This window comes from Monomorium pharaonis, chromosome 4 (assembly GCF_013373865.1).
Source record: "Monomorium pharaonis isolate MP-MQ-018 chromosome 4, ASM1337386v2, whole genome shotgun sequence".
Classification (NCBI taxonomy): domain Eukaryota; kingdom Metazoa; phylum Arthropoda; class Insecta; order Hymenoptera; family Formicidae; genus Monomorium; species Monomorium pharaonis.
Genome location: NC_050470.1, coordinates 7,861,819 through 7,885,004, shown reverse-complemented (window position 1 = coordinate 7,885,004; position 23,186 = coordinate 7,861,819). Strand labels below are relative to the sequence as shown.

Sequence of the window (23,186 nt, the reverse complement as noted above, 5' to 3'; positions counted from 1 at the left end):
TAGTCTTTTTCGACGTTTTGATTTCACGAGCGGTGATGTTTGATACGGGCAAATAAATGTAAAATGGGACAAGAGCGATCGATAGGGCGTAATTTGGAGTGTGTCGGAATGAAAAAAGAAATTAGTGCCCGAAACGAACTGCGAATTGAAGTAGAATCCAATTCAGAATAACATACTTTGGAAATAAGAGAAAAGAATAGAGAGTTTATCTATTCTAATTCTAGGAATAACGGACTTTCTACATTTTTTAGTTTGCCTGAAATTTACGAACATTTTTTTTTCTACGCGCCCATCCATGACTTCTAATGTTTATTTTTCTCATAATTTTCTCATCACGACGTATCGACGCTTGCGCGTGGACAAAAATGGGGAAAAAAAATTTTTAAGCGTAATCTTGCTGCTGAAGATTTTTGCGAGCCCTTTTGCACTCGCACGCGAGAATGATAATGGATGCCGCGATACGACGAAATTTTGAAAATCCACCGATGGGAGAGGGCTTAAAATTTAATCCGGTCGCGCGAATCTCGTGTCGTCCAATTATATAAGCTTACGTATACGTGAAACGCTTTTTAACGTGGTGATGGTAAAATGAGCTGTCGCTGGAAAAAGGAGGAAACAAAAGAAAAATCCGACCGAGAGAGAGACAGAGAGAGAGAAAGAGAGAGAGAGAGGAGCTGAAAGGGCACACGAAAACAGAGGGATGGGAAGAGACAGAGAAATGAAGGGTGAACGGATGCCTTTAAACACACCCCCCGTCGAATTGCACGCTTTTGCAATGCGGAAAACACGTTGGAATCGTTGGCGTTTCTGTACATTTCGAAACAGATTGGTTGGTCGGATCTGTCACGCGGTATCGCGACGCTGACAAGAAAGACGGAACAACCAATCAACTGTTCCTGGGCCCTTTGTCCGTTCAAGCGGTGCGGCAGCACGACGCCGGCCAACGTGGAGCCGTCCGAATTGAAAATACCTCGTCACCGCGTTCGCCGCCACCGCCGCCGCCGCCGCCTCTAAATCCGTCTGTCCGCGATCGTCGCTAAAAGCGCGGATAAAACTTTTCAACCTGGATAGCGTGCGCGTGACGCGAATGAAAAATCTGATAGAGGACGAGAATCGCGGACGAGGAGCAGGGCGCGCACAGGGCGGCGTGTAAGCGTGTGTTAACCGTTAGCCGGTTACACTCGAAAGGGAGCAAAAACGTTATATTGTTACATGTGGGTCGTTGTGATTGTCGCTTTTTGTTGTTTGTCATCGGGTCCTTTATTCTACGGAATATCTCTTCGATCAAGCACGCTTTTAACTCCCTGCGGGCCTGATGATTGACATACTTTTTCTTTATTTATTATCTCATATATAGAAGATGAATCTTCAAAGTACCTCTGTCGTTGGCTGATTATGTAATTGGTCAGCGCGTTCTGACTGTTATAATTTATTTATTAAATTAGTTCACATATCAATTATTTCATCAAGTGATTTATTTATTAATCATCTTTCAATTAAATTATATTAGAAACTGTAAATTAATTCGTATTAAAAACATAAGCAAGAGACGAAGAGGAAGAAAGAGAAAGAAATCACATTTTACTCTTTTTTTTCGATAAAGTATAAAATATTAAAGGTTTTAAATATTTATTAGTTACACCAAAAACAAATTTAGATCGATCCTGTAAAATTCACATTCATATAGATGTTTTTAAAAGAGCCTATAAAGTCGAAGATTGTATATGTGCTTGAGCGATTGTCTCAAGTATCCTAATCACCGTTCGCGGAAATGTAATAATTGCCGCCGGAAGCGAGAGAACGAGAGGAGTGGTAGCGGAAAATGTCTATCGACTGGCCGTCGTATAAACGTGGAGAACGTCGGACGACAGTAGATAGAGCGGCTTGCACGAGGAAGGGTCAAGAGATGGTGTCCCCGGGTATAAGGAGTCGTGAGCAAGTAACGTGTTATTCGAGGTCTCCCACGAGGATTCCGGACTATCGCCGCCAACACCATCGCTCCGATGGGCTCCGATCCTTCTTCAAACGTTTCTCCACTTCTCTTCGCCGTCGCCTTGCTCATACTACTTCACGCGACTGCTCTCCCGTGAGTGCCACTACTGCCGCGATCCCAGAAAACAGACTCGCCCATCGCGAATGGGAACGGGTCGTGAATCAAGGGTCGTAGATCTGACCGTCGCCATTTACGTTAATGAGCGAGAGCTTGACGATATGGGGCTGCGAGAGAATGTCAGTCGTATCAGGGCTGCGTTTTTTTTTTCCAAAGGAAACTTTAACGGGTGAGCAAAATGAAAAAAAAAGTTATCTTGGACTTTCAGCAGCAAGGTTGGAATTATATTCAAATTTTTATGCGTTTCAATTTTATTTCAAGGAGTGCAAGAGATTAGATTTATATGTAACGGAAAAATAAATTTTTGTTTCGAAATGAAAATTTATATAATCTTCATTTCGCTTCACACTTCACTATTTTTGATCGATTATTACATAATATTCTTTTAAAATCTGTTATTATCAACAATTCAATCGTAAATGAAGTCATCGAGTGTAACAAATTCATGCAGAAAAGCTTAAGCGGTGGTTGCGGATGAACGATTAATATTAATTCGTGAGATCATTGTGTCCGCCTGTTTATTTGAATTCGAATGAATTGACGAATTTATATGGATTCGCACGATTCATTACGTCGACAAGTCATATCTCATTTAAATCAAGATCACAATGCACAAATATTGCTACCAAATTAAATTAAATTAATCAAAAACGATGACACATATGTGTTTATACATATTTCCCGAATTAATTTATCTACATCAAATTATACTGACATGAATCAGAATCTTATTTTTTAATAAAAAGTCTGAAAATGTTTTTTCTTTAAAATTTATCATTAAAAGATATTCAGTAACTCATTTAAATGTTACATTTTTTTAAACTACTTTCAAGCGTTTGTCAGTATTCCATAAATCTCTCTCTCTCTCTCTCTCTCTGTCTGTCTGTCTGTCTGTCTGTCTCTGTCTGTCTTTCTCGGTAGGTTTTATTTTATTTTATTTTTTGTATACAAAAAATCGGAGATTTCTCTAGCACAGATAAAGAAAACATCGCGTTACACATATTAAAACTAAAAACATCTCGTTGTGAATAACGTAAACGTTCGGTATACATGGTATTAACGATTCTACGACCGCTATATTTTCTCAACAAATGCGTGCGAGAGTGTTTTCCTAGGATGGTGAGAGCGAGGAATATCAATATTCGCGAAACGAAGTGTCCAACCGGATGGTTTCGTTTTTCTTCGTTTCTCGAAACGATTAAAAATATTTTCCATAACCACTTGCGGGGAAGCTAATATTTACACAATTTATTTTATATCCCCCGCAGATCGGTGAATCGATTATTCTTCATTCGTTTATCTCACTTTGCCGTGCTCGCCTGTCACCTTCCTTTCTCAACACGCGCGCGATTCCGAACGAATCCGCATCGACGCAAAAGCGCGACCGCCCGAGGAATATTTGCTAAAATAAGCACCGCGAACCCTGTATCAATACATGAAAGTTAATTGCCATCGCACCGATCGCATTGACCGCTCGGTGATATTTCGTTACAGGTTTAATGTGCCACGATGTTTTATCGCGACTATTTTATACGCCGTTCCGATCGCTCGCGTCGAGAAAATTATGTTTATCGGGTTTCAATGGATATAAATGGTATTTGCCTGAAAGAGTTAATAGTCGTCGAGTAATGAAAAAAGATTAGCGTCGCGCGTTGGTCACAATGGATCAGTGCCGCGGCCAATGGGTATTTATTATTAACCTTAACGACTTTCAACGTAATATTCCCACAAATTTTTAATTACTATGAGAGATTCGATATTTATTGAGGCTTTACGAACGTTGGCAACGATTGCAACCAAGAAATTAACATTTCAAACGTCGCTTTTATCTCGATTTACAAACTTTTATCTTGACTTATCTAAATATTTGGACTGATTTGCGGACTGACAGAACACTTTAACGCTTCGTTTTTCTCGAAATGAATTCGAGCGAGAGGCCGTGATTTATTAACTGGAGAATTCTCGACATAATTTACTCGGACTTAATTTCTTCGAGAAATTCTCTCCTGTTTTTCTTTGAGCGCGTGAAGCAATGTACCGAGGCGTGCCCGTGGGACGGAGGAATTCCTCGCGCAACTGAAATTAGCGGTCGAGCGCGACGGATGGTCATTGAAATTACGTGTACGTCCGTTTCCTTTCCGAGGACGTCTAGCCGGACGGACGTGGCCCACCGAGGAATCAGTCTCGACAGCGGAAATTCGACGAAAAGCAAACTCCCTCGCTTTCCTCGGGAGCGGTATCCCTTGTGTCTCGAATGTGATTTTCAATCGTGCTGCGTGTCCGCACGCTGAATATTCCCTCCATACGCTCGAAGACTCGACTATTAAAAACGTTACATGTTACATTAAACATTAGAAGTCGATTGATGTTACTTCTGTGCGACCCATACTTTCGCGCAATTTAATGTATTAGCTGACATGAGTGTAAAAGTTTAGTGAGTTTTCAATAGACGTTGTAACTAATATTTTTTTCCATTGTTTTATTTTTATTGTCATGTTAGTGTGTTAAATCGCTAAAAAAGTAATGTTATGAACTATGCATTTGGAAAAGAAATTGACTAAATTTGGATGAGTATTACGATGTTAAATATAATAAAAGTGAAAAAGTGAGCAAAGAAAAAATTTCAGAGAGAACTAAATATTCAAAATAAAAAACTTTTGTGATGCATTCGAAGGAAATGCCGTGTCAATTTCAACTTGCGAAAGATGGTTCGCTAAATTTAAGTGAGGTGATTTAAATTATAAAGAAATATTACGGTCTTCTTATGTTGATGATGACAACGTGCGCAATTTAGGCTACAAAAACCCACAGAAGAAGTTGCTGATAAATTAAACGTTGACGGAGATCTCTTGGCTTAAAAAAGAAGGACGGTTAATTACAACTATTGAAAACCCATTAAAACTTTTGCACTCATCCAATATTACCTTTAGCCGACAAATTGCTTGTTTTGCGCGAGTGTTCTCTAGTGATAAATGTGTAATACAGGTAAGACACGCGTTTATTAATAATTTTGGAAAAGAGAGAATTTATGTACGCGGCGGAATTCGCGTGAAAATCTTCCCTGTATGTCTTACATTCATTTTACGCCGGATCCCCGCCGCGTCTGAGCGCTCGCCTACACGTGTTTCTTCTCCAACACGTCGGCACGCGAGATGAAATTATACGATGTACCAACCGGTACAGCCCGGTTGAGAGATATAATACCGCAAACATAAGTTATGTATAGCCGGTTAAGAAGAGCAGAATGCCTGCTGTTCTCGCAGCGAGTTCCGCAGTGATTTCCATGTATTTTATTTCGAATTTCTTTTTTCTGCAAACGGCAATTTCTCCAATTTCCTTCTTCTAAATAAGCGTCTTGATTTCTAAATTTCCAATCTCGGAAACTCCGCAGGGTTTTCTTACTCGTCTACGAAAATTAATTTTGCATCCGTCACCAAAAAGTGCCTTTATTATTTCCCATCGGATGTTATAAAATTGTTTTAATTACATTGTTTTATACGCTGTCATTTCTACACAGAAAAAAAGCCAATAACATATGTAATTGCGAGCTGCCAACTACATAAAATACTCAATACAATAATATTTACTGTTAATGCAAGTACAATGTTGATACTGCAATAGCATATATTATTGTATCTGTAGTTGGCAGCCCGCAACTACCATATTTTATTGGATATATTACTTTTTTTTTCAGTGTATTAAATTACACTTATGTGTTATTAGAAAGTTGAATGTAACACACATTGATCGTCATAATAAAAAAAAAACAAATGTTTTATGAATCAATATTATTATGTGAGAATTGATAAAAAATATATTCCCATAATAACAATTAAAAAATTGCTAAATTTATAAATGTTTACTGTAATCACCAAAATAAAAATTAAATAATCTTTTACGTATTGTAATATAGAATTCTATACAAATTGGATCGTAAGATAGATTAAAAGAGCAAAGCATTTACAATTTATATATATAATACACACATTTTTCTATAACATGGATTATTAAATAAAAGATAAAATTTTACACTTTATATGTGGCTATGGTTGAAGATAGATCAAAACCACGGTGATATCTTCGTGGGAACGGGATAGCAGAGGAGATCAAGGGATAAGAAATCCACGTCCAATATCTTCCTTTCACGTTGTAGAGCATTAAAAAGTAAAATCTTGGCTCTGATCGCGTGTAGATTTTTTGGATAAGCTGAAAGTGAGTGGTGTGTATCGCGGTGCTTTCTCGCTTCGACCGATTCCGGGGAGTTGATTTCGCCGGACGTATAACGTACGTTCGATTAACAGGCTAATCTCGCGTCGGGCAGGTAATCGCGGACATGCTCGCGTACGTCTCACGGGAATGTCCACGTAGAGTAATCAGAATCGGAGCCGGTCCGGGGATTAGATGGCGGTCGGAGAAGCGATCGCGCGAAGGTAGTGCTCTACACACGTATTTAAAACTACACGTACACGCGTGGCTCACGTACGGTGGGCAACCGAACGGAAGAAAAGTCCGACTCTTGATTGGGCGTGAGCAAACACCGGCTCCCGAATCCATCGTCTCTGCCGCGAATGTCTCCGGATGTGTCAAGGCACCTGACCGAATCCCACATCACTTTCCCCTGTCTCTCCCCTCCCTCCCCCTCTTTGCCCTTCTCTTCTTCTTTCTTTTTCTTTTTTTCCATCTTATGTCTCTGGTTCCGCCGCCATCGGGATTCCTTCCGCCACATTCGAAATTCTTGCCCTTGCACACTTTCACGAATGGCGGCGATCCTGCTTATTTCCTCTTTCCAGTTTCTCTTTTTCCTCTCACTCTGCATTGCTGTACGTATTTCTTGCGATCCTCCGATTTTCGTTTTTGTTATCCGACTCAACGTTCGACTATTTCTTGTTGCTTATTTTTCATTCCCTTTTTTAAACATTCTTTTGTTTTTTTTCTTTTCTTTTTCTTTCACTTGTTTTCGAGTTTGGTTTTGTAATTTCCTTTACCTTGTTCTCGAGTTTCTCTCGAGCTTCTTTCATTTCTTTCCATCCTCAGTCGCATCTTTCACGAGTCTACTCTTTTCTCGACCTTTTCCTTTTATTTCTTTTTCTCTCATTTGCCTCTTCCGCATCTTTCGAATCCGCTTTTCCGTGCGCGCTTTTTATATCTCTCGTTCTTTTTCACGCATCATTCCCGTTTTCCTCCTCCTTTTCCTTTACCTCGTTTTATCCATCCTTTTTCCCCCAGCCGCCACCTTCTTTAATTCCTCTCTTTCTCTCTTTCTCGCTACTTCGCCGTCCTCGATTTACTTTGATCGCTCATAAAGAAAAATAACCGTAAAGACGTAATCGGCGCAACGGGCAAGGCAAAGCATTAAAGAGATTTCTGTGCTATAGCTTTTAGAAGAAAAAAAAGGAGAAGAGATTTTAGAAGAAACGGAAGATGGCAATGGGGGTTGTAAGATTCGATCGCGCGTAAAAACTGCAACGTGTAAACTTCACTGGATTCATTCAATGAAGCTCCTCAAAAGTGAAAACGTACTTAAAAATTCATGCTTCTACAAATTGACATACACTCGAAGTAACAGCGACCACAAACAACGCCATAATGTCTTAATAACATCGAAATATATCTTATGTTACTCGGAATGAGAAAACTCTTTTTTTTTTTCAATTAAACAAATAAATAGTTTTTATCTTCTTGTTATTATATAATATCATGTATCAATGTATATACCAGTCAATCAAATAAATGTCAAATTAGTCAAGATGCCTAGCAATTGCAATCTTGGGGAATCTTAAACAACAAATCTAAAAAAGAAGAGGCAGTTGAATAAGCTCCAACTAATTTCAACTAATACTTATTTAACGAAACAACCTTAATTTAGGTACCCGGCAATATCGCCACGTCAGCTTACATTCAAGTTTTCCTCTGGTATATTTTCACCCCGTACAACCATTTCCATGTATTTTTCCGTCTGCCAGCTCGCTATCCTTATCTTCTTTCGCCTGTAATCCTTTCTTCTGTCCTCCAAGGAGTCGCGCGCACTTTTCGCATTGCTCCCTTTCGTTGTTTTCTATTCTCATCGTGATTTCCTCCCTGCAGTCGAAGATGCTGATGAGGTCTCGGCTGTCGTCCTGGTTTTCGATACCCTCGTCGTCGTCGACAAGCTGCCTTAGTACACACAGCAAAATCAAATACTTCTTACCGTTGTAATACGTTCACAAACGAATCGAAGAAACCCGAAAGCAGCTCGTTGTACTTTCGAGAAGTCGTATCTCTTTTAGCCCGATCTTTTCTTTTTTCTAAAAAAAATGCGAGTGTCTCATAAACGTGATCTAAATAAAACTTGCAAGGTATATCTCGACCTAAAATTTATTTAATAAATTAATGTATTTCTGCTTTTGCATCTTATACACTTAGTTTATTTTATTTGTGTTATCACAAGTGTGTAATTATATGTTTTGTGCTAACTTATTGATTATTTGTCATGTTTCGTTTTATTTATTTATTTATTTATTTCTAAGACTCGTCTCCCAGTAATAAATGCTAATTCTCTTTTTCTCTTTCTCCCTTTTCGCTCTTTCGATCTTTCGATATTACCCAGCCAGAGGCGTCGACGAGTTCTCAAAATTTGAGATGACGTCCTTCGCTTCTCGATATATCGAGTTAGAGAGGAAGCGAAGGGGTATACTTCTTACAGGATGATGATATATTCTCAGGCAAAGCGTGGCATGTGACATAAAACTTCTGCGTTCTGATGCTTCATGTTGCACATGCGTAAATATCTTCGATTGTTCTCTTTCTCTCTCTCTCTCTCTCTCTCTCTTCACTCGCTCGTTTGATAATCAATGACGGATCAATGTATTTTTGCTGATCAAATAGTGAAAACGAGCCATCTCGATGTTCCAAAGTCCTTCTCGCGGATCAATTCAAGCCGCACGCTTGCATTGTCAGACTCGCTTTGAATGCAAAGGTGCGAATTTTGTGCAACGGGTTCATGACTACGTAATACGAAATGGAAAGAGTGAAGATCCGGGCGGCCCGACGAGGGCGGCCGATCTCTAAAGCTACACTTTAAAGACGGATATCAACGTAATTCTATCGCAATTAGCCTGCCAGATAAAATTCCCCCGCGCCGCTTTTATGCATCCGCTTTCTCTTTTCTTTTGAGAATAATGTGATTCAATAATTCTTGATTCAGAGAAAAGAGATCGCTCGTAAAAAATGCTCATTAAAGACTTGAGCTTAAGAAATAAGTTATATCTCATCCTTTTGAAAAAAAAGCATATGATTCTACACTATTGTCTTTGAATATTCTAGATTATTCTTATTAAATTTTTTTTGTAAGCAATTGTTGAAGATCTGTAAAAAGATAAGAAAATGTTTCATCGGAACGTTGCTCTGTACATTTTACATCAAATTACAGATTTACTGGTTCAATTATTTCTTAACTAGTGAAACGAAATGATAATTTTAATAATGCAGTGATAAATTAAAAATAGTATTAAATTACCTTTGTCAATCGACCAAGGAAACTTTAGCGATCCAATTTTTTCGCGCGATCGTATCCAGGGAATGTCGCGGAACAAGTTGGCAAGGATACATTCCCCGCGGGGAACGTCGCATTGATCCGCGACAGGGAATCGTCCAATATATGAACTTGAATTACGGGGAACCGGGAGCTGCTATAGGATATCTCTTAAATCCCACCGTCCCTTACACGATTGCAGCATGTTGCGCGAAGCGGTTCCTCCCGCGGGACAAAATGCCACTACTTTTTCGCTAATTTGACACGGAACATCGAGTTGTCGTATCGAGGAACCAGGCCGGTTCGCTCTCCCTTTCTCCCCTCTTCCTCCTCTCTCTCTCTCTCTCTCTCTCTCTCTCTCTCTCTCTCTCTCTCTCTCTCTCTGCAGCCTGATGTACGAGCTAGACCACATCACTGGGGGGATTCCCGGCGAAACGTCTTCCACGAAGACAGCTTGAGAGGTTTAAAGAAACGAAGAGAGGATAAAGCGTGCGAGAAGCGATCAGGCGGGGTTAAGCGACCATCCCTCGTTCCCAGTTTTTAGCCGATAAGTCCATTCCATCGCCGAAAATATCCGTTTGACGGGCAAAAAGCGATTGTTCTTCCTTCTAAAACATCCAACACGTTACTCGGTCGGAAAAAGCAAAATAAAATTTAATTTCCGTGAGATTTAGGAGATGTGTTTTAATCTTTTACGGTACACGAAGTGTTTAATCCTTAAATTTCAGTTTTAGTTAAGTATTAATGAGTTTACGAAACTACTTTATTTTATAAAAACGCAGTAAACATATATACATGTAAAGTACATATACAATATTGTACACTAAGAGAAAATGAATTATAATTGGCATAAAGATTAATTTTCTTTATATAAATATAACATGTGCTACAAAACAAAATCTTATTCTCTGCGTTACCTTGTCGAAAATATCTCAAAAAATTCAAAGCACGGAATGAGAAGTAAATGTAAAGGAAGGGACACGGTACGGTGGGATAAGTACATATCTTTTGCATTACGTAACAAGCGGATAAATCATAAATCCATTATTCATCGATCTGAGAATTCAAATCAGACTCACGGGGTAACGGATGACGAATATGTTACTAGAAATTGTTCACATCGATATTCCGCAGAAAACGTTTCGATGCGAAAGAGATACATTTACTTTTAAAACCTGCGATATGCTAGATATATTACTTAATTATAACAAATTATAGAGAAATAAAATCAATTCGAATGGCTTATTATTAATAATGAATAAGTCTCTTTGTATACGTAGCAGATTTTTTGCGAGATTAAAATTGCATTTGACATTTTTATTGGAAAAAAGATAAATGACGAGAATGAGATTAAGAGCGTAAAAACGATATCTAACATATAAAAAAAGTATGGGTTCTATTTAAATTAAAACGAAAAGAAAATTGAAATTAACGTTACAAAAGTGTTTAAGTAAAAAATATGTGGAGAAAATAGCATGCATAAATAAATTTATGCTAAAAAACTAAAACCTTGGAATAGATAATAATTTGAAACGTGAAAATATATACCAATAATTTAAGGACATTCTTTGAAACTTGACTTTAACTTATATGTATGTTGCAGTTGCCCTATAATTTTTAAATAAATTCTAGATAAATTGTATTGGTTTCACGCATTTAAGATATTTGAATTTTTAATCAAATTACTTATTAATATAAATTGTGACCGAAATCCATTTTATTAGATGATAGAAATAATGCTAAATCACAGATAAAATAAATATAAAGCAGCTATTCAATTTACAATTAGATATTATCAATTTACAATTTAAGTTGCATTGAAATCTATATCTTCATCTTTGTATCCGTACACACAGATTATAATATCAATCGTTAATTGTATTCAATAAGATTTAAATTTAGATAATAAATGTCGAATTTTACGATTTATATGAAAAGTGATGTCAGAGTTTTATAAATTAATAATTTATTGTTTTGTATTAAATAATTAGAATAATTTGCAATTTTTTTTAACATAATATAATTTTAATGTTTTTCTAATTATGCTAATAAATTATTGATTTCTTAATAAATGACATATAATTATTTCTGCGTAGAATTTTTAGACTTTATTTAAATATAACTTTCTTGTGAGAAAAAATTTCAATTAAAACGGTATTTGTAAATACTGTTTTTAAATATATATAATGTTTCTAAAATTATCAATACTGTCGACGTAAAGTCAAAGTGTAGAACTAATACAAACGATCGTTGAAAGGGAAGAACATGGACGAAGAAGCTACGTGTCTCCATTTTGCAAAGTGAACCAAAAGACAGAAATGTCGCGGAAAACATTGCCGGCCCGAAAAATGGAAGAATGCAGTTAAGGCAGAAATACGGGACCGCCATTTTTCACAGTGCGAACGATGACGTGACCAAGTGAGCGTTATTGCAAAGGTTAAAGCAAACCGCATGCGTGCATGGCCGTTGTGAGAGAAACGGGAGGGTGGAATGTGCCGGAATGAGTATTGTCTTTGCGAGGGGGCTACGTTTTCTCTGGGACGGGGAAATACCTGAGCAGTAATAACAATGGCACATGCAATGTATTTTTTGAAGTGTTCCTTTTTCGACTGTATGAACGTAAAAGAGGATACATATGTAAAAGTAGGTAAATGTTTGGCGGAAAAAATTCAAATTTCTGTACTGTCGTACTTTATTATTCGCAATAGAAAAATGATTAATAAATCGATTAAAACAACAGATCATGAAATATGAAAGAGGTGGTTATAAAGAAGATTGAATATGTGCTTCTTAACTAATGGTTTATTTTATAAAACTAACTCCGTATCAAGTGAAATTGAGCGATTTTTGTGTGATTCATAAATCGCTCTCATTTATCTTGAAAATGAATCAAAACTAACAGGTATGGCTGAAATAAATTGTTCCAACACTGTGCACACGTTTTCCAACAAAAGTTTTGCCTTTTCTCAAAATTGTTTACAATCTACTTGATATGTTAATACAGTATATTATGTTTAAGAAGTGAAGATTAAGAGAACCGAATGTATAGAGTCTCTCAGCTATAAACTAGAAGTAGATATTTTCCCCTGTCGTCCCGACTATCCCGCGGAAACCTTTCCCGGGAGAAAGAGTCGAATATAAAAAGAGCCCGGCCGCAGAGCCGGCTTCTCGTGAACGAGCGGACCGAAGCGTGTCTCCGTTTCGGTGGATAAACCTGGAGATAAGAGTGTCCCGAACGGATACAGCGCGCACCCCGACCTCTCGTCCCCGAGTCACTCGGGACACTCTCGCACCCTCGTTGAATGAGTAACCGGAGAGGGGGAGGGGAAGGAAGAAGAGAGAGAGAGAGAGAGAGAGAGAGAGAGAGAGAGAGAGAGAGAGTGGCGGGAAGAAGAGCCGGGTATAAAGTAACGCGAAACAGCGGCGCATTATTCACGGCATGAATTATTGATGAGCGCCGCGTAAAATATGAACGGCGGCGAGCCGTTATCAACGCCGGCGCAGAGCTCGTCCGCTCTTTTGATAGCGCGAATCGCGTCGAATGCGCGGGTTTGCTCGCGCCGAGGCTCGCGTCCGAACAAATGGCCCGGCACAGACGACACCGCGCATATTGTGTTACATATGTTACGTCCCCGGCTACCACGGGGATCGCTCTTTCAGTTATTCCACGCGAGCACGCCCGCGTCCCCGAGACCCTCGGCCGTGTGCAATGCGTATCTCCCCTTTCTCCTCTTTGTCGTTTACTTCCGAAGGACAATACCGCGTTTATACCTTGGTAAATTCAGGGAGAGTAGATCTCGGCACGCCGACGTGTTTGAATGTTATTGCATAAATCACGATAATGTCGTTGATAGAGTTCTCAAAGGTGCTTTACAACGCGGGCGCGCGTGCACGCGCGTTGAGAAATAATTTCCATAACACGCCGCGTTTAAAGTTTTATCTACTGATTTACTTACGCGCGCATGCAGGAGATAGTTCATTGTGTATAATAGTTGAAGCTACATCACGAAACGCGGAAGTTTATCAAGTCGACAAACATGGCTCGCCTATTTTATTTTATTTTTTTTTTTTTCGCCAAAATTTTTGCAGGATCACGCAGATTTTACTTCTAATTTACGAAAAAAAAACATGTCTACGAACGCGGGAGCGGGTTAAAAATTTCAATATTTGCGGTCGGCTGTTTTCCTTGTTGCGGGATCGAACTTCCGTTTTGAGAATTTCACATGACGTTTCCACAACGCGGTCTCATTGATTCCGTTCGGGCTTTTCACGAGCGCGGGCTCATATCGGTTTAAAGCGAGATGCCGTGGGATCGCGTGGCTGTCGCGGGAAATATCTTTTTTTTTCCCTCCCCCTCCCCTGTTTTGGCTTTGGCGCATCTCTACGGGGTATTTTTCCGTGTAACGCAATATTTGCGTATCCGCCGTTTTACGCGGTTTCGCCTCGCCTGGCTTCGGCGATTCTGATCGCGCCGGGAGAAATACACCCTCCGGTGACGACAAGTCCGTTTTTAAAAGCGCAAGTACGCGTCGAAGCGGAAATCAATAAAGTATTTTATATAACGAGACAATATTTTCGAGATCAGATTGCAGAACCGCAAACAGATAGCAATATATCGCAGTGGAATCAGTGCGTGCACGCAGTATTTTATTTTGAAACGTTTGTGCATTTCTCATTACAAAAAAATTCCTGTGGGAGGAGGCTTTCATTGGTTTACAACTTTCATTATAGATTATTTGACACCGAGAATGTATGTCACAATTACCGAATTTGCCGTTCTTGTCCTGGCCATTGTCTACCTTGGATTTGCAAATTCTTGCACACCGGCAAACATTATAACTTCTTGAAGTCGGTTGATGAACGTGTTCTCTTTTGTTAATACTATCCTCACATAATAATGTATGTATGATCGAAGTTCTCCGCTATACCGAAAGTTTCTTAAACGTCTTAAGTTTCGGAGCAGCGTTAGCGGGTCTATATCTGCACACGTAGTGTCAAAGTCTTAAAATGGGATAAGAAGCGAATCGAGAGATGCATAATTGCTCTACATTAGAAACTCTGCCTTTCAGATATCTATTGGAATTTTAATAAAGTTATCAAACGGCATGAATGCAGGATTAATGAGCAATAGATGAAATTTACTTTAAATTGTTAATGTGATTTTCTCAGCGCTGTGTTTTTGTCGTTAAATGGCTTTTCCAAAAAAAGGAACATCTTAATTATGTAGAAATACTCCATCTTAACAACCGCAACGTAGCGAGTAAATAAAGAAGAAAAAAAAAGAACGATTGGTCAATTTTAATAAAAACTCGTTGATGTTAAAGAGCTTGGACGGAGCAGGCGTCGAGCGAGAAAGTGCTTCGTTCGTAACGCGATAAAATTCTCATCAAAGGCACGATGGGGTCTTCCGTTATTATTCCGTTATTATTTTCCTGCTCGGTGGGACTGTGTTTCACTTTCTCGAGAGAGGCACTCATTTTCCTCCGATGAGAGATCCCTTATCCGTCTAAATACAACGTGGGAGAATCGTTTAAGCCCCCGCGCGGACCATCGTTTGCGTTCTTGTTTAAGCCGAGATAAAAGGAAACGAATAACGTGACTGGCAGAACTGCATTTACGCCGCATATAAGAGAATCTGCTTCGTATTATTTTAGATTTCATAGAAGAAACTCGCGGTTTTAGCGGAAAATAACAATCATTCCTTCGGGTTATTTAAGGCAATCTTTTTTTGTCGAGTCTAGAAAATGTTAATTGTTAATCGTTGCTAACAAGCTTTTAATTACCTTTAAAGATGATTGATAAAAATAGTTCCGGAAGTATCAAACGTTAATTAATTTTTTATCAGTGGAACGATCATTGTCTTTTTAGCGGGACTATCGTCGATGAGGGATTCACTAGAGGAAGCAAAAAAGCAACTTATAAACCCTCTGTACAGTTGGAATTATTCCAAACAAACGGGTGTAATCGATCCGTGGAGTGCAGAAGCGATCAGCGGAATACACTTCCCAAGTAGCAGCGTTGGGGATTCTGCCTAATCGCGCGACGTCGATCCTCAAGGGGCGCGATATAATTTCATAATCAGAAAACGAGCGAGGTGGAAACGGTTTCTCCGATCGCACGTGAACGCAATGCCAAGTACATAGGTGCGGGCCGGGATTATGTGTTAAGCAGATATATACGCGCCCCGCGCGCAGGATATCGTATGGGTGTAGGGGATGGGGAGTAGGGGGGGGGGTTCGTCGTGCGGTGCATGCGAGGATATTACAAAACAGGCAAAAGGAATTCGCGAATCTGGCGTTCGCACCCTCCCCCACCCTCCCCCCCTCGCGTCTTTCCCATCCCCTGCCCCCAAGGGTTGCATTATGACGGAATGCATAATGCAAGATGGGTATGCCGACGAGCTGTCTGTGCGTCATACATAGCAATGGCAGACGGACGCGATTCTAAAAAGGATTTTCCGAACAGGATATCCTCGCCACGGACCGCGTATATTTTCCATGACCGAGGTCGAGCGAACAGGTTGCCGCTTTTGTCGTCGATTTTCTGTGCGCGGCGCGATATCAGCACAGAGCCCTCCCGGATCGATGTGGACGAATGGGAACGTTTCGCGTAGCTTGAGTCATGGGATCGTGAAAACTCGCTGGAAAATCAGAGCGAAGGATGTCTATTCTAGAGACGAAAGACATTGTATAAGAAGCGTGGCGATATTGCAAACGGCGGATGTTATTTAAAAACTCAACTGCTTTTACGTAATTCTATTATATTTCTATTTCTTATGTTTTATTGCGTCCATTTGATTTTACCCCCTCCCGTTAAATTCCATTCCAATTAATTAATTGTCATTCCCCGTTGCGCGGATATTGGCAAGCGATTATTGTTTTAACGAAGCATAATCAAATGAATTCGGCGGAACTGCGGGAGCTTCTAAAGTTTCTTTTTTTTTGCGGCTAAACCGTAAAAGGAGAGCGCACAGCGGAGCATAACTCTCCTCATCAACGTGGCTCTTTTACACGTACCCATCTAACTACCCCGAAAACTAAGCCAATAACCCCCATCCCCGAGTTTTTCGTGATTCTCAAATTTTACCGTGGACTAACGCGGCGAGAACTCGCCGAGAGGAATGTTGCAGGAGAGATGCAATCCCCGTAGTCTCCGCTTCTCTCGCGGTTTGTGTGCAGTATTCGTGTGGGCGAGAGCGCGGATGCACGACCGTCTCACCCCAGGCACGTAACAGTGCTCCGTTGTTTACACGCATTCCGTTCTTCATTGATCCTCTTTGCGCGAGATCGGGAGATAGTTCGGTCCTGGCTGCCGGCGCTTCTGGGATTGTTTATAAGACTTCCGGTGGCTCTGCCACGCTTTTCAAAGCTCCTCAAGACTCCTGCCCAGGTTTCCACCCTCCACCATCTTTCCCTACTTTGCTTCGTTTGCTCTCTTTTCTACTCTCGCCTTTATCCTAAAGAGAAAGAGAAAGAGAAAGGATCCTTTCGCCTTCTTCCTTTCTCTCTCTCTCTCTCTCTCTCTCTTTCTCCCCCCTCTCTCTCAGTTCTCTCCGTCTTTTTCGATCGTCTATCGACGGCAACTCGATGCCAGACAACAAGGGAGATTGTATGTATTACCTTGCCTGTCTGTCGCACGCCTACCCCGCCGTTTCCCGATCTACTTTCGAATCTTGCCACTAGCGACGCGACGCGATGTGACGCGACCCGGCTGTGCGCCCTCGCAATGCAATACGATCAAATCGAAGCCCCCGGTATCCTGTCATGAGCTCACACTCCAGTATGCACGCGTGTACAGACGCGTGTTCGTAGTACTCCAATACGTTCGCATTCCGAAAAGAAGCACGTTATATTTCATACGTACTTATGATTTCCTTTAACAACTTAACCAAAACAAACAAATACCGAGAAAAATGTGGTTTACATTAGCATATAGAGTGGATATTATAGATTTACATAAACTCTATAATTTATATCGAATTGAGAAAAAAATTCCCCACTAAATCGCAAAAAAAAATTATTATTTTCTGCATTTTTTATTAAATGTCGTTTAATATTAGATTAAAATTAATTATATTAAAGTAATATGTGCAGCATTTTATAATCAATACACTTTTAAGCTATTTTCAATTAACAAAAGAAAGTTAAAAAGTTGTAATCTTTTTTTAACTTTTCTTTAATTTTGTGAAAATTGCAATAATAAGAAATGCGTCTGTAGTCGTTCAGACTTGTAGTAGTTAAAATGTCGGAAAAAGACCGCAGTCTTATTGCGGGCCTAAACACTTGATTTTAACTTATTGCCGTATTCAGGACACGGGCCTGTGGCGCTTGGCGTTGACAGAAGTTAATGGAATACCGCTACCAGGTATGGGGTAAACTTCTACGAGGTCAACCGTTCGTGTGAACTTGTGCAACATCCTCGTAGTGTATGCACTACGTTGTCACAATACGGGTAAACTTGTAGCGGATAGTAGGGCATAGCCAAATACGAGACGCAATCAAACACCCCATTCTTGTTTATATAATAAAGCTAGTTACGTATTGTGTTTTATGCGTTACGTGTATGTGTGTGTGTGTATGTGTCGCAGCTTTTTACGTAAAAGATTTCTTAAATTTTGGAAGTCGACTCTTTTTATCAGTGAAACTTCTCCGCGGAGACAGGTCAATTACGAGTTCTTTAAAAATTAGCTTGAAAATTAGAAGGGTCTCCCTTCAGCGGAAGTCAGTTAATTTCAAATAGATTCCACCTTAACAGGATTTTAGTTTGTAACTCAGTTTCCAGGTTAATATGTTTAATGCCTGAAATTAAGAGATGAAGAATTCCGTACAATTTTTACCTGGACGTGAATCGCCTCCAGATTTGTCGGTAGTTACCAGTTTAAATTAAGATAACTCTGTAAATTTTTTAACGAATAAATGATAGGAACATTAAAAACATCATAAAAATGAGAGGATAGTATTTACGAGATAGATCGTTAATAATTTCTATAAGAAACCTTGCATCTCTCTTTAATTTCCATAAAATTTCGCATAATATAATTTACATAATTTGCATAATATATTTTAGTTTTTGATTTATTATTTTTTATGCAATTCTGATGAAAATTAAGTAGGAAACCCTTCAAAATTTCGATTTTTTGTAAGTTTAAAAATTATGTATTTTTAAATTAATTTCTTCAATTTTTTTCAAAAATTGAGAATTGAGATTTTTATTTTAATGTCAATATACATACTCATTGCGATTCATAGTTTTGAACAATTTCAAATAATTGTCTGATTATTTTGATTTAAGAAATTCATTATATTTATATACAGAGATTGCGGCAAATATAATTAGTGCAATAAGGTTGGAAGATGAGCTGAATCGAATAATTTATTCGCTTTGCAATTAAAAGCCGTTTTGTAATGCGAAGTGGCTTTGAAGCAGCATAATGATTTTCAGGTAGATTTCTCTTCCTAGAATCTCACACAAGCAGAGTAATTAAAGGAAGTGGTACTTTTCCGTTCTTTGAAATACGCAGCCGTAGTTTTTCAAAGGCCTTCGTCGTTTAGAAAGGATTAAATGCGTTAAACCTTGCTTTCTTTTACTATTACATTTCCTCCTTAATGGCAATAAAAAATTAGAAACTACAATTGTTTAAGAAGCGCATACGGAAAATTTTGGAATCAGTTTCAGTGAAAATGTAATAAAGATACAGTCTCAGTTTCTTTTCTATATAAAATTACATAAAATATTATTTAAGAATCAAATAAGACATTTTTTCTTTCAAAAGTATCCATTTTTGTGATACAGTAATTGCATTATTTCATCAAAAATATAGTAAAAAGAATTTACATATATAGAAAAAAATAGAAAATTTACAAAAAGAATATTTTTAATACTACACAAAGGTAAAAATTATTTTTTAATAATTATTGAATTGATAGTCAATAAGATTTCAAAAATTATGAATTCTATGTGATTAATTAATTGTGGCAAAGAAGATGGAAGCAAATTTGGAGATCAAACTTTTATAAAGAGGAAGTGAGAAAAATAATGAAGGAAAGAATTCGGTTTAACGAACTAACACCTAAGGAACAAATCCTTTTCTTACGCCGTCTTCTTCTGTTCTCGTCTTTCGCATTACTTCCTCCCGTTCCCTCCAAGATCGAAAGCGATGCGCGCAGCGATCTATGCTATATCGAGCCGAGACTCAATTGGGTTCTGGACCGCGGTTATCCGTTTATCGCTATATAACCACTGGAGGGTTGGCGAGGCAGATACATTCCCGCGAAAGGAGGCGAGCGATTAATCACGTTTTACTCGATTCCGAGTCGGACCGACCAATTTGGCCGGAAAGGTCGTTGTTTGCCCGATAAGGGACGCCAGGGGGGGTTGAAAAGCAAAGCCGACGGTACCCCCGTGGAACAATCGGCGAATCTCGACCGGTGATCCGCAGTAAAGACAAACAATCTTATCCGGTCACCGACGGACAAAACCACCACCGTTCGGCTCTTCTTTTTTCTCTCTTTCTTCCTTTCACTCTCTCGGTTAGTAGCCGTTCGCCCGATTCATCGAGTCAAATCTTCAGCGGAGTCCACCCCGCCAATCCTGCATCGGCCCCGGACACGTTTGGGTGGTGCATTTTTCATGATGCATCTGGAAACGCTCGACTTGTAGCGTCTTACCACTACCGGTGGAACTAAGGCACTCCGGTTTCTTTATAGCGTGGACGTGAGGTGGTGTTCTCCTTGCGGTTGACAAGGATATCGTCTTACGACATTGCACGGCCAATTTGATAGTAATTTTCGACAATGCGCTTCAATTTTTCAACGTCTGTCCAAAGAGAAAAAGACGATATCTGCGTGGAGTAAACTTGAGTATATATATATAGATACTAGATAGCTGCTTTAGAAAAATATGCGAACTTATTTATATGAAAACCAGATGAAATTGTTAGATGAAGCTATTTAAAAAGTTCTATCCGTGCCGATTTTTCTGAAAATATAAATGTTACCTCATCTTGAATTATTTAAACTTTTATTTGGTAGAAATAGACACGTGTTTTTTAAAATGTCTATTTAAACAAAAGTTTCGGTTTATTTGGTTAAAATGTTACAAAGTTATATATACACACATTTTCTATTTGTTTCTAATGAAATGAGATCAAATTGTACCATCGAGATTCTGGCTCTGTCTCTCTGTTTATTCCTCATTCCTCTCTTCTGTCTCGTCTCTCTCTCTTCTCTCTCTCTCTCTCTCTCTCTCTCTCTCTCTCTCTCTCTCTCTCTCTCTGTCTATCTGTCTATCTATCTATATCTGTGAAGAGACCGGAGGCCCGCAAGCGGTAAATTAATTCGAACGACAAGCGCAGTCGGCGCTTCCACTCGCGCCGAATAAACATCAGGGCCAGAAGTTGACCAGACCGAAGCGACCTATACCGCAGTACTGGAGGATGCGCCATATCTGGGATCTACGTGCCCATTTCCCGTAGCCCGTATAACGTATTTGGCACCGATCCTCCGTTGCATCTGCATCGGACGTCGTCGGTGTTGCACAGGACGGATTATAGGAGACGTGTGTCCTGTCGATCGCAAATTAAGTGACTCTCTCTCTTTCTCTCGCTCCTTCTGCATCGCCGCAAACTTATCTTTCGGAAATTCTTCTTTCGCGTACGAAAAATGTTGCTCAGAAGTCGTTTCTGTTTAATGCCAACAAAGATAACGGCGATACTATTACCATATGAAGAAAGTAAATTTGTCTTAAATATATCATAGCTCAGGAAAGATTGGAAGAATGTATGACTATATCTTTGTTTGAACTACTTACTCCAATCTTTTATTATTTGTACATTACTTCGAAAAGTTAATAAGTAAATTTTCATCGTGTGAAAAACACTCAAATTATTCTTGCATTAAAACTCTATACTTTTTAATAATTTAATTATTAATTTCCGCATAATCTTTTTATCTCGAAAGCTTACGAGAGTTAAATGGCATGAGTAGATTGCCAGGGACCAACTACGTTCGCAAACTATAATCTAAACAAGCTATCATTAATTTTAGTACGTGTGGTGGATGCTCTCAGTACCAATAAACATCAGTGACAGCGACCAGGCCCGTGGCGTTTCTGACGCATTTTGGGTGCCGGCAACATTCGAGATATACCGTACGGGCACGTTCGTATGATATACGTGTATTTAGTATGACGGTATCCGCGCCAGATGTTGTCATCGCGCGGTTCAGACTTCGCGATGAGCGTTCGTTTATTATTTCACGTACTACCTAATTCACTGTTAATTGCAAATAAACACGAACTTTGAACATTTTGTGCCTGTGCACGTTTTGCTTGGACTCTTAAACGATTTACACATCATTTTCAGATATTTGATGCAATGCATTTAGGATGAGGAATAAATAAACGAAATTATGGCAGATGGTTCTTTTATTTCTTTAGTAATTTGATTGACTTGAATTCTGAACTCGAAAACATACTTTTATTTTCTCGCAAAATACCTAACAAATTGCGCCATTTAAATGAAATAGAACCTAAATATTATTTTTACTCGTTGCTTACTATTATTAATTATTATTATTTTACTATACACACACTGTTTTCATGAACATAAAATACAGCGGTTATAAAGTAAATTTTAAACAAATTAAATAAAGTTGTTTTATTATTGTAATAAATATAAATCTCAATTTAATTTTGACGTGTAAGTTTTACGTGACACATTAATTTTTATAATTATGATTTTTACAACTGTTTATTCAAGTTAGCTTCATCGTAATGTTTCAATGGCTTGATACTTGGATAATCGATGCGTAATCTAGTACACAGTATATCTACTGGTGGAATTATGTCAAGATTGAGCACGAGGCTGAGGTTAAATCGAATTTATTGCATCGAGTCGATTATTCGAGCAGTTAATCGGTACATCCGTCACGAGAAAAAGGAAAGAGCAATTACTCGGCAGTGCACAACCTATTAAGCTTTTATCGCGATTCTTAAAGAGAACAGATAGTAGTTCTAGAATTTTATATTCAGAATCAAATAATTAAGCACCAACTTATTTACAATAAAAATATGGGCATAAACTGTCAATTGTCAAAAAATAAATTTTTGAAAGGCATTAAAAGCTTACTTGTTCAGTTATTAATTTATTTTTAATACAAGAAAATTGTAAAATTTCTTGTTAAAAAAAAATTCTGTTTTTTTTTATAAGCAACAAATATATTTAATACATCACTTCTATTAATCACCCAGGAGTCTTATTTGCCCACGCTAAAAAGAAAAAGTCACCAAGAAGTTTGATAAATGCTTGACAATATATATTTAGGTATTGTATACTGAATCAGAATAACCCCGTGCACAATAAATCGTAACGCTAGGATGAAATATTTGCAAAAAACGCAATCGCCTCCTCTCTATTTACTGCTATCGGATAAACATTCGGGCAAGAATCTGACAGTTCTACGGTGGACGGCGTCGCACTTCCGCAGAGAAGTATACTCGAACTACACTTTATTTATTTTATTTTATGGACCACACGCATATATATACAGAGCACCCCGTTGGCATTGT

The 23,186-nt window shown here is 38.7% G+C and overlaps 1 protein-coding gene and 1 long non-coding RNA gene across 2 annotated transcripts in view; one reads left to right on the top strand and one right to left on the bottom strand.

Moving 5' to 3' along the window:
• Nucleotides 1–23,186, bottom strand: part of LOC105837623 (lachesin) — a 137,852-nt gene that overhangs the window by 46,165 nt on the left and 68,501 nt on the right. The gene's annotated exons all lie outside the window — the stretch shown is intronic.
• Nucleotides 1–23,186, top strand: part of LOC114253963 — a 136,681-nt gene that overhangs the window by 85,896 nt on the left and 27,599 nt on the right. The window lies entirely within an intron of this gene.